This window comes from Anas acuta, chromosome 30 (assembly GCF_963932015.1).
Source record: "Anas acuta chromosome 30, bAnaAcu1.1, whole genome shotgun sequence".
NCBI classification, from domain to species: Eukaryota; Metazoa; Chordata; class Aves; order Anseriformes; family Anatidae; genus Anas; species Anas acuta.
In genome coordinates, this window is record NC_089008.1 from 1,584,489 (window position 1) to 1,596,237 (window position 11,749).

The following is an 11,749-nucleotide window of genomic DNA, read 5'->3' on the forward strand; positions in this document are numbered from 1 at the left end:
CTCTCTAAGGCATCCTGTAAGGCATCCTGAAAGTCTCACACAAAGGCTCCAGACAAACTTTTAGTACTGGAGAAGTGTGCCCCTTGCTTAAATCTGCATCGTAGCTGGAGGAAGCAATCCCAATCTTGCCTTCCCCAAAATAACTCTGCCCCACAGTGTTGCACGCCTGGCCCACGCATGCTGTCCCCATCCTCCCCTGTGCCAACCACGGGCCTGTCCTGCCCCCAGAAGCAACCCTCAGCCCCCACACCCGGCAATGTCCCAACTCACAGATCACCAGCAGCAGGATGGCAAGGCCAGAAGGAGACAGCCTTGCCCATGGTGGCTGCCCCAGCATCTTTTGGGGCGCTGCTTTTGGGGAGCAGCGTCTGCTTCAGGTGTCTGCTTTGCTGTAAGCTGGGGACGGTGGGGCAAAGGCTTGCAGTGCAGCTGGGACCTTTCCTGTGGGCTTTCTGTGGTTGCATGAGCCTTGCCCACACTAAGAGGCTCTCATCAGCAGGGCCCTGCCTCAGCCTCTGCTGTGTCTGTTTCATGTGTAGAGCCCCAACTTTTATTCACAGCTAGTCAAACACCGCAGCACAGGCTGCCTCTGTCTTTATCTCAGGGACAGTATCCTCCCTGCAAAACCCTACTGGACCTTGACTCCAACCAGCTTTAGCCCATTGACTGACAGCTCCAATGGCACCAGAACACATCACCAGCCTTTTCCAAAGTCCTTTAGCTCATTCTCTTTGCACGTGCTTGATAATTGTAAATCAGCCCCAAACTGTTGTTCCTTTTACACGGCTACACAGCCTGAGCCCCTCTGCCTGCCAGCGGCTCCATGGGGAGACCTGGTGCTGTACCCTGTGTCCTGTGCAGAAGGGGACTCACTCACAACCCAGGCCTTGGGGATTTCTGGCAAAGAGGCAATGCCTCCTTCATCCAAACTGGTTCCTTTTCAGCCCTTTCTCAGTGCACCTTTGTGCTGTACAACAAAATTAGGGGCGCAGTTCTGTGGGGGCTACCGTAACTCTAGGACTTGATGGGCATGGATCAGCTAGTGGTGAGCAATTGCATTTTTCATTCCTCCTTTTCGGCCTTTTGTTGTAGGGTAATTTCTTTCCTTTTTTTTTTTCCCCATAATATGTTCTAGTTACATCAACCCAGGTGTTGTGGTTAAACCCAGCCAGCATCTTAATGCCACAGAGCCCTTCACTCACCCTCCCCCCTCCCTCTCTGGGAGGGGGAGAGAATTAGAAAGAAAAGCAAGCCTGTGGGTTGAGCCTGTGGGGGCTCTCCATGGGCCACAGCCTCCTCCAGGACACATCTACCTGCTCCTCCATGGGCTGCAGCGTGCAGATCTGCTCCATGTGGGACCCATGGGTGCTGGGGGACAGCCTGCTCCACCAGGCCGCAGGGGAACTTTTGCTGCATGCCTGGAGCACCTCCGGCCCTCCTGCTGCACTGACTTTGGTGCCTGCAGGGCTGGTTCTCACTCCTCCCTCTACCACTTGTTGTTGTGCAGCGGGTTTCCTTACCTTCTTAAAAATGTTCTCACAGATGTACAAACAACATTGATTTTTGGCTCAGCTTTGGCCTGCAGCAGGTCCCTTTTTCACAGTCTGACACTGGCCCTTTTCAAATAGGGGGCAGCTTCTGGGCTTCTCAATGAGGCCACCTGTGCGGACCCCTGCTACCAAACCGTTGCCATGTAAATTCAATGCATCTGCAGAGTGCAGGCTAGAGTTTGCTTTCCCTTGGAAGGGCGTCCAGTACACCTGAAATGGAAGGTGCCAGGGGTGCAAACACAGCCCTGCCATTTGCCATGCAGTAATGCAGATTACTGTGGAACAAGGGCAAGCTCCTGAGCACCTGCAGTGCATTGATGGCAGCCTCATGTGGGGCAGCAAAGCAGAGGAAGTCTTTGAGAAAGGGAAGAAAATCATCCAAATTCTCCTGAAGGCTGGTTTTGCCACTGGCCTGAGTAAGGTCAAGGGACCTGCCCAGGGAATGTGAAACTTGGGTGTAAAAAGGCAGGATGCCACATCCTAATGGGTGAGATCAATGATGTAACAACTGCATCCCCACCATCTAAAAACCAGCAACACAAGTTGTCAGATTCTGGACAAGTGGGGTTGTAAGCAATAAATAACCCTTGGAAGAGATGAAAGTGGGTGTCCAAAAGGGTGTGGTGGAGGCTCTTAGGCCTGTGCATACAGGCCCAGCTGTGCCGCTAGTGCTTCACACTGCAGGTGGGGAAAATGGCCTGGCCAGGAGCCTTCGGCAGAAAAAAGCAGGAGAAAGCTGAGGTAGTCCTCTGCCTTCTGGAGCTAGGCTGTTGAGGATCAGAAGCCCATGATGCTCCAAGTGCCAAAAGCGAGCCAGGGAGTCATGCCCAAAGGAAAATGGTGGGCCATGGGCCCAGAAACAAAGCATTCCTTGGTCTAGCACGTCCCAGGTCACGCAACAACCTCTGGAAAGATTGAGCCCTACCATGGAGTGTTAAAGGCTGTATTGAGGACATTGGGTGCAGAGGCACGGGAGCACTTGGCTGGACATTTTTGAGAAGCCGCTTGGCCGCTTAACAGAAGAGCATCTGGCAAGTGGCCTGGTGCTACCCAAAGAAAGGCCCTACCTCCTGTGGGATGAAAGTCCCTGCAGTGCCTGTTAATGGTAGGCAATGAACTGCATTAATCTGCCTTATGCAGAGTCTCTTTTGCCTGTGCTGGTCACTGGTGAGTGATCTCCGTGCCCTTATCTCAGTGCACAAGTCTTCTTCAACTAGAGTTTCTCACCTATTCCTTTGAGGAAGGGAATTGAGAGAGCAGCGTGGGAGAGCTCAGGTGCCTTCAGGCTGAAGCCTCTGCCTTTCCTGGTTGTTGTGTGGTCGCATGGGGGTCAAAGTGTGGGTGCAGATGGCTCCCACAGTGCTGCACTGGCAGCAGTATGGCAACAGCTGAGACTCCCTGAGAGTTCTTCATCAGCTGATTCACCAACAGGATGAAGGAGAAATCTGCCCACAGCCTTGGCAACTTCCCCAGAGCACTGAAGTCACTTTGGCCTTTGTGCCGTCATCATTTGTGCAGACGTTGAAGAAAAGCAGAGTGATATGGTCAGAAGAGAGCAAAGCCAAGTGGGGACAAGAGGCAGGAGGGCTTTGCAGGAAGGATGCTGCCCTTGAGATACTTGTTAAAACTGTGGTGTGTGAGAGGACAGAAATAACTGTTGGGGCTCAACAAAAGCAGCGGACGTAGCAGGTTTTAGGCAAGGCCCCCACTGATGAGAGAGATGCTTAGTGTGGGCCAGGCTCACGTGGACAAAGAATGCCCACACAAAAGGTCCCAGCTGCACCGCAAGCTTCTGTCCCACTGTCCCCAGCTCAGAGCGAAGCAGAAACTCGAAGCAGACGGTACTCCCCAAAAGCAGTGCGGCAAAAGATGCTGGGGCAGGCGCCATGGGCAAGGCTGTCTCCTTCTGGCCCTGCCATCCTGCTGCTGGTGCTCTGTGAGTTGGGGCATTGCTGGGTATAGGGGCTGAGGGCTGGAAGGCTGCTGCTGTGGTCAGGACAGGCCCATGGTGGGCACAGGGGAGGATGGAGACAGTGTTTGTGCGCCAGGTGTGCAGCACTGTGGGGCAGAGTTGCTTTGGGGAAGGCAGGATAGAGATTGCTTCCTTCAGCTCTGATACTGATCTTGCAAGGGGCACACTTCTCCAGCACCATAAATTGTCTGGAGTGTTGCTCTCAGACTCTAGGACTGCTGGCTTCTCTATGGAGCTATGGGACATACCTGGAACAAGAAATCCACACAAAATGGGATTGGGATTGGCATTGTTTGAGGGGATATTGAAGAGAGACATCATGAGAACATGCAGGTGTGATGGTGGCTGCTTAGCAGTGAGGATGTAGGCAGGGGCATCAGGATGAGCTGGGACACTGACCCTCTCAGCAAATCCCTCTCTGCCCCTTGGTACAGGTGGCAGCATGAGCTCCCAGGACATCTGCAGCTCCCCAGGTACTCGTGAGTCCTTCCCTCCCAGACCCAGGGCACTTTGAAGCCCAACCACTGTGAGCTCTGCCCTATGGCAGCCCTTCACTGCTGTGTCTCCTCCAGGGAATCTCCTGGCTCCTGCTCTCCAAATGAACTCAAGTTCTGCTCAGCCAGGTACCACAGTTGTGCTCCAGTGTAATCTCCCTGTGGTGTCACCCGTAATACGAATCATAATCTGCAAGGATAGGAAAGAGCTGTACAGTCTGAAAACCCAGCAAGGGCAGCTGAGCTACTCCGTGGTCCTGAACATCACGTCAAGAAGCGCAGGAAGATATACATGTGGGTACCAGCAGAGGAATGAGATGAAACACAGGAGGAGCTCTGCCCTCAGTGCTGGCCGCATCCTGTATGTCCCTGGTGAGTCCTGTCCCCGGGCTGGAGGGGTGAGAAGGGATGGAGGCACTTGCTACCACATGGCTGTGTTGAGGCTGGAGCTGTGTGCTGCAGCAGGCTTTGGGGTGGTTCCATCATGGGAGTGTTCCCTCTCCTCAGAGGCAGCCCCTACAGAGAGAGAGCAGCTCCCAATTTGTCCCTCTATTCCTGCAGCAGCACCTCTGCTGCAGAGATGGAGCATGGGACATGCTTCAACATCTGCCCTGTGCATTGATGAGCCTATGGCAGGAGAAATATGGAGATTGTAATATGCTTAGCAGTTACCTATGTGTGAAGAAGAAGTCTATATTTATGGCTCTGAAAATGGGTCTGGAGCTCTAGGGTAAGAACAGGGAGATATTGGAGTTCTTAGGTATTTGGAGACCTCTCTGTGGAACATCGAACCAGATGAAAGGGACATGGTATTGAACCAACAAAGAAGACCACAGGGGAGCTTGACTGAGACGTAGGGGTGACAAGGTGCCTGCATGGCAAGGACCCAGCAGTGAGGACATGGCAAGGACTCAGCAGCAGGGACATGGGCACAAGCGCATGGGTGCCCCAGCTCTCACTCCCTCTAAACAAAACCCTCTGTGCCCCAAGGTGCAGGTGCTGGCGTGACCACCCAGGATATCTACAGCTCCCCAGGTGAGGTTGAGCGTGGGGATGGGTGACTGAAGAGAGGTGTGTGTGGGGTGGTGAAGGCAAGGGAGAGGGAATTTTTTCTCTGGGTGAGAGCTCCTGGGAAGGAATCACTTCCCTGCATGGAACACAAAGCATTTTGTGTCCGGTTTTGGGATTCCCTGTTCAGGAGGGGCATAGAACTACTGAGGAGAGTCCAGAGGAGGGCTGCAAAGATGATCAGAGGACTGGAGCCAAGAGAACAGAGCCTGTTTAGCCTGGAAAAGAGGAGACTGAGGGGAGACCTCATCCATGTCTATAAATATCTGAGGGTAGGTTTTTGAGAAAATGGAGTTGGTCTCTTTTCGATTGTGCCGAGGGAAATGGCGAGAGGCAATGGGACCAAACTGAAGCAGAGAAAGTTCCATCTGAATATGAGGGGCATTTGTTTACTGGGAGGGTGACAGAGCACTGGAACAGGCTGCCCAAAGACGCTGTGGAGTCTCCTCTGCAGATATTCCAAATCCACCTGGATGCCATCGTGTGCAGTGTGTCCTTACTGATCCTGCTCAGCAGAAGGTTGGACCAGAATCACAGAAAGATGAGAGTGGTGGTGCCATATTTAATCGGCAGGCACACCTTGGCCAAGCTATACTTAACCACTCATGAGGGAATTTAGACAGCACATCCATGGGAGCCCATGTTGGCACAACAGCCGTGAGCACTTTTATGTCTTTCTTGGGGATGGTGCTGGCTGTCGATGGGGGGATGTGGCCATGGGGCTGAGGCTCATTCTGGGAAGGATCTATGTGCACTGTAGACACTAAGCCTGTCCTTTTGTCCTGCCAGGGAATGTGGTGAGTTCCCCAGCAAGTCCACCACCCACAGGTGAGTGATTCCCTCCAGCACCTCCTGTACACCCAGGTGAGTGATTCCCTCCTACACCCCTAGGACCTCCAGGTCCCCCTGTCCCTGCAGCACCACCTCTGCTGCAGACATGGGGCTGTGCAGGGCCCATGCACAGAGAAGAAGGGCTGGGGATGTGGATGGATGCTGGGTTGAGCCAGGGATGCTCCAAAGGCTGCCCTGTACATTGATGAGCCTATGGCAGGGCAAGTAGAGTAATTGTCATGAGGTGTACATGTGAGCAAGGGGACAATATTTCTGGCACTAAAAGTGTGGCTGGAGCCATATTGCGAAAAGAGTGATATTGGAGTGCTCAGGGATCCAGGGACGTCTCCCTGGAAAAACAAACCAACCAAAAATGGTTAGGGATGGACACAGGTCAGAACACCTCTGCTGCAGACTTAGGACTTTGCAGGGCCCATGCATAAAACACATTGGCTTGGGATGTCGATGGACCCCGGGCTGTGCCACTACTGCTCCAAGTTTTCCCTCTAAACTTTATGAACATATGAAAATCAATTTACTCAAGCTCGATTGTTCATTTTGGCCATTTGCTCCAGGAAGCAATACAAGAGATCAGGGTCTGCTCAGCATCTGGGATTTCCCATAACTAAGAGTTTGAGGGACTCACAGCATGTTCATGTCTCTCACAGGCAGCAGCCCCTCACAAAAGGCACAGCTCCCTTCCAGAGGTGAGCCATTGCTCATCAGCCCTTCCCAGCACAGCCGTTCTCCAAGGCTTGCCTTGGCCACACTGTGTTCCTCCTCTCTCCCAGGGTCAGCCATGCCCCTGGAGGTCTGGATCCTGCGCTCTGCCCTCAGCCTTCTCCTGCTGCTGTCTGCCCCCATCATCACCCTCCTCCTGGAGAGATGCAGCCAAGGTGCCAGTGAGGCCAGGCAGCCTGGAGACGTCCCTGTCCCCATGGATCTCTGATGTCCCCCTGAGCTCCCTGCTGTCCCCAGTTGGCTCCCTCATGCTCAGAGCATGACCCCCAAAGTGGCTAGACTCCCGCTGCTGTTGGGTTCAAGGCAGCTGTGGCAGCATGCCCAGGGGATGTGCTGCCACTGCTCTGCTTCCCTTGGCTCAGCGCCTGCTCTCTGCTCCCATCAAGGATTTCCACTGGATCGCAGACCCTCCCAGCTGGGTTCAACCCCAGCACCCACATGGCTGCCCTGCCTGCTCACAGAATCACATCTACATCACAGGATCCATCTCTGCATACCGGGAAAACACGAGGGGATGGAGTCACAGCTGCACCCCCAGGCAGCCATGCTCTGCAGCTCCTGCATCACTCCAGCACCTTCCTGTGCCCAAGGTGGTGCTGGCCGCAATGGGCACATCCCCAAGTGATTACAGTGCCCCCTCTCAAGGCACCTTGGTGGGTATTGGTCCTGTGGGAGGCGAGTTATAAAGGATTGGTTCAGAATGCACCAGCTGATGTTGCTGCTCTGTATTTGAGAGGGAAGCCCATGAGCAGAGCTGGGAGAGCTGCTCTATGACTGCCATATGGGGCCATGTGTCCTGTGAGGGAGCTGCTGTTCCCTTTGCCCTGCCACCCAAGAGTTCCCCTACCTACTGGCATTGCCCTGGCAGATGTGTCATGGAAAACTGCCTGAGATCTGAGGATGGCTGAGGCCATGGAAAGGTCCAGGGGGTGACCATGCCTGGCACTCTGCATCCCATGCCCACCCATCCCTGTGCTGGGTCTTCTGTCTCTCAACGCGCCATCCCTAGGAGACAGCCCTGAGCAGGGACATTGTGCATGGGGGCATCCAGCTGTGGGGCAGGTGGGGATGGGGTCTCAGCATGGCTGGCCCCCACACCCACAGCCCATCCCCAGCCTTGCACAAAGGGGTTTTAGACATCCCACACCAATACCTGGAAGAAGCCACGGTGTCCCCACCGTGCAGCTCCCAGTGCTGACATCTGGGTCCTTGGTGTGCAGTGGGGGACTCTGGAATAAGATGGGTTCAGGCAGGAGAGGAGCTGCTCAGCTGGGAGGCATGAGGATGCAGGACTGCATGGAGAGAATATGGGATAGGAAAATGGGTTCAAAACTCAGCAAGAGCTGCTTGGAGGCAGAGCTGGAGGGGATGTGGGTTTCAGGCTCCTTCCTGCAACCACAGTCCCTCACCTCCCATGCCTTCATCAAAGCACTTGTCCCACAGCTTCCTTCAGGCCCATGCATGCATGCTTCACAGCACAAGCCTCCAGGAGACTCTTCCTCAAAGGGAATATACAGAGTTAGGTGGACAGAGCTACACCCTCATTCTCACACAGCCTCCAGCCCTCCTTGGTGAGCGAATCGCACTGTGGTGTCAGCTGCAAGCTTTCTGAGGGTAACTCTTGTTCCTAACAGTTACAGCCTTTTTGTCTTCTTTGTGGTTGATTTAGCACTGCTATAGATGTGACTGGAGTGTCCCTGTGAATGGCCTATGAGGAATGTTTTAACAACAGGTGAAGTGTCAATAGAGAGCTATTTGCATTTGTATGTTCTTTCTTTGAGGTCTCTGATGTCTGGGGGTTTCAGAACAACTGCTAACAAGTAGTAACTGTTCTGGCTTCTGAATGAGACACTATGCAACCCCCTGATATCTGGCCAGGTGGCCAGGAGATTAAGGAGAAGAAAGAAAGAAGCTGAAGGACGGCTAGAAGACAAAACTTGCAGGGGACCCTGTGTAATCTTTCATTATAATCCTTTCTTGAAGACTGAGCCATTTATAACAGTGGAGGACTTGTTAGTGTTAGGTCAGAGGTTGGACTCAATGATCTTGAGGTCTCTTCCAACCTAGAAGTTCTGTGATTCTGTGATTCTGTAATTTGGATCCCTGGAGTACACTACCAGTTAGCAGCCTTCAGCTAATGTGGTGCAATTGCCTAAAGTAACTAGGAAAATAAAACTAACATTCATGTTTTAAAGAAAATATACAGCTCTGAAGAGGCTTTCAGGGTAGGGTGTAGCTGCATTACCTAAGCGTTCCCTAGGCTTCCAACCTTAGATGCTATCACACTTGGGGAACCTGGTGTGCAGGTTCTAAGGGACAGTACGGAGCATAGAGTGGAGTGGAGACACCGCGGCTAGGCTCTGTGAACATGTAGGGACTCGATTGTTCTTGTGCAAACGGAGATCGACAAGCTGCACTTTTTGCGACCCTGAGACAAGGACCCGTCATGTTTTGACAAATGCTGTAGCCTAGTGTACTTTTCCTCATTGTAATATCATTATAACACCAAAACACGCCTCCAACCCAAAAGCTACCTGCCTCCAATGTGCGACCACCCCTCACTCAGCATGCACTCTGAGTTTCTCGGAGCCTTTTACTTTAAACAGATACGTGATATTTTTTCACCAATCATAACTAAGATATGCTTGACTAGAGTCACTCAAGCTCCACCTAAAAGATAGAAAATAATATAAATTGGCCTAAGAGAGAGGGGATGTTGGGGAAGATACCACTGAAGGGGAGATACCACCCCGAGGGAATACAGCATCCTGAGGACCTCCTGACTCCTGGGATCAGTTGATGGGCTGAGCTTCTCTTCCACCCTCTCCCCCATTGGGATGCCTTTGGCTGAGATTTGAACACTTAGTTATACTGTGTGTCTCTGCAGAAACTTTGAAATCTCTATAGAGTCTTTGTGTCTTTTAACACGTTGATTTCCAGGCTGCGCACCTGTGTCACCTATATGTATGTCACCTGTGTATTTTATACATGCTAGCTTGCTTTTGCAGACAGTAACTATGGCTGGCCTGTGTACCTGTTACTGTAATAAATCGCACTTGAATGCATTGTTCCTACCCATGATAGTGTGAAATGTGTTCATCTGATTCGTATCAATATGGAACAATCCTAGGGTCACATGATATGATGAAATGTGACCTTCTGTCTTTCATACTCTTATATAACCCAAGTCTAAGAAAAACAGAGTGGTTAATGCATATAGTTCTTGTATCTTGCAAAGGAATATTCCAGCAATTTGTGTCAATGGGGGTTAAGAGAAGAAAGGGATTTCAGAATAACTGCTAAATATTATGATTATTAAATGGGACACTATGCAAGTCTCTGATATCAGGCCAAGAGATTAAGGAGAAGGGGAAAGCTGAAGGACGACTAAAAGACAAAGCTTGCAGGGGACGCTGCACAAGTCTCTGACATCCGGCCAAGTTGGACAAAGGAGAAGGACAAGAAAAAAAACTGGGAGGAAGACTACGAGCCTTCAGCACAAGAGACCCCCAGAGGGACCACTGGAGACTGATACGCATGCGCCAGTAGGAGGGTTCGGATTCCGGGACCTAATTATAATAACCCTGCCTTTTCTAGAAGTAATAATGAATATGTAGGAGCCCAGGAGCATAAAAACTAGATGCCTGATGTAACTGATGTGCGTCTTGGTGGAGCAGAGACTACCAGCGCACCCAGCACTGTTTGCTTACCTCTATCCATTTAATAACTTGTACATTTTGTAATCCTATTTGGGACTCAGACATTTATTACAATAGTTCTCATTAAACACAACTAGAGTAAGGGTGGTTATACGTTTTTGGTGATTCCCTGACCATGGTAATTCAGTGCTCTGAATCCAACCAGGCGCCTAATGGTTAATGCGGTATTGGTGAATCTGTGATTGGGATAGTTCAGTACCATGAATCCAACCGGACCCATAACGGTTAATCAGCTACACCCCTTAACACGACACCAGACCACCTGGTTCTGCGTGGGCTCCTCTCCACGGGCTGCAGCTCCAGCCCAGGGCCTGCTCCTGTGGGGCCTCTCCATGGGCCACAGTCACCTGCTCAACCAGGGGCTCCTCCACGGGCTGCAGAGTGGAGATCTGCTCCATGTGGGACCCATGGGTGCAGAGGGACAGCCTGCTCCACCAGGGGCCTCTCCACAGGCCGCAGGGGAACTTGTGCTGCATGCCTGGAGCACCTCCTGTCCTCCCGCTGCACTGACCTTGGTGCCTGCAGGGCTGGTTCTCATTCTTCCCTCTGCCACCTGTTGATGTCCAGCAGGTTTTCTTCCCTCGTTAAATATGCTCTCACGGAGGTACAATCAACATAATTTTTTGGCTCGTCTTTGGCCTGCAGCAGGTCCCTTTTTCACAGTCTGACACTGGCCCTTTTCAAATAGGGGGCAGCTTCTGGGCTTCTCAACAAGGCCACCGCTGCAGACCCCTGCTACCAAACCCTTGCCATGCAACTCCAATACAGCTGTAGAGTGCAGGCCTCAGATTGTTTTCCCTTGGAGGGACGTCCAGTACACCTGCAATGGACGGTGCCAGGGGTGCAAACACAGCCCTGCCATTTGCCATGGAGTAATGCAGATGACTGTAGAACAAGGTGAAGCTCCTGAGCACCTGCAGTGCATTGATGGCTTCCTCACATGGGGCAGCAAAGCAGAGGAATTCTTGAGAAAGGGATGTAAATCATCTAAATTCTCCTGAAGGCTTGTTTTGCCATTGACCAGAGTGTTGCCTTCAGGGGGCAGTGGCGACCTGGTTCAGGAACGGCACGGCGACCAACCCCAGGCCGCTCGGTCCATCGGCTCACAGACACCAATGTGGTGGATGGCAAATGGCGTTTATTGTCGAGTCACATGGGGTTATATACCCGAGGCCCATAGCGTCAGTTCCGCTTGCTTACATCACAGACCACACGCTACTGTCCATCAAGGGAAGGGCTCCACCTTTCCATACAGCACGACATCTTCCGGCCGCCAGACCCTAACTACCCAAAATTGTGTCATTGTTTGGCAGTTTTCTGCTACACGAGTTGTCTTCTGCAAGAATGGGCTGGAGGAGTTCAGCCTGAAAGCCC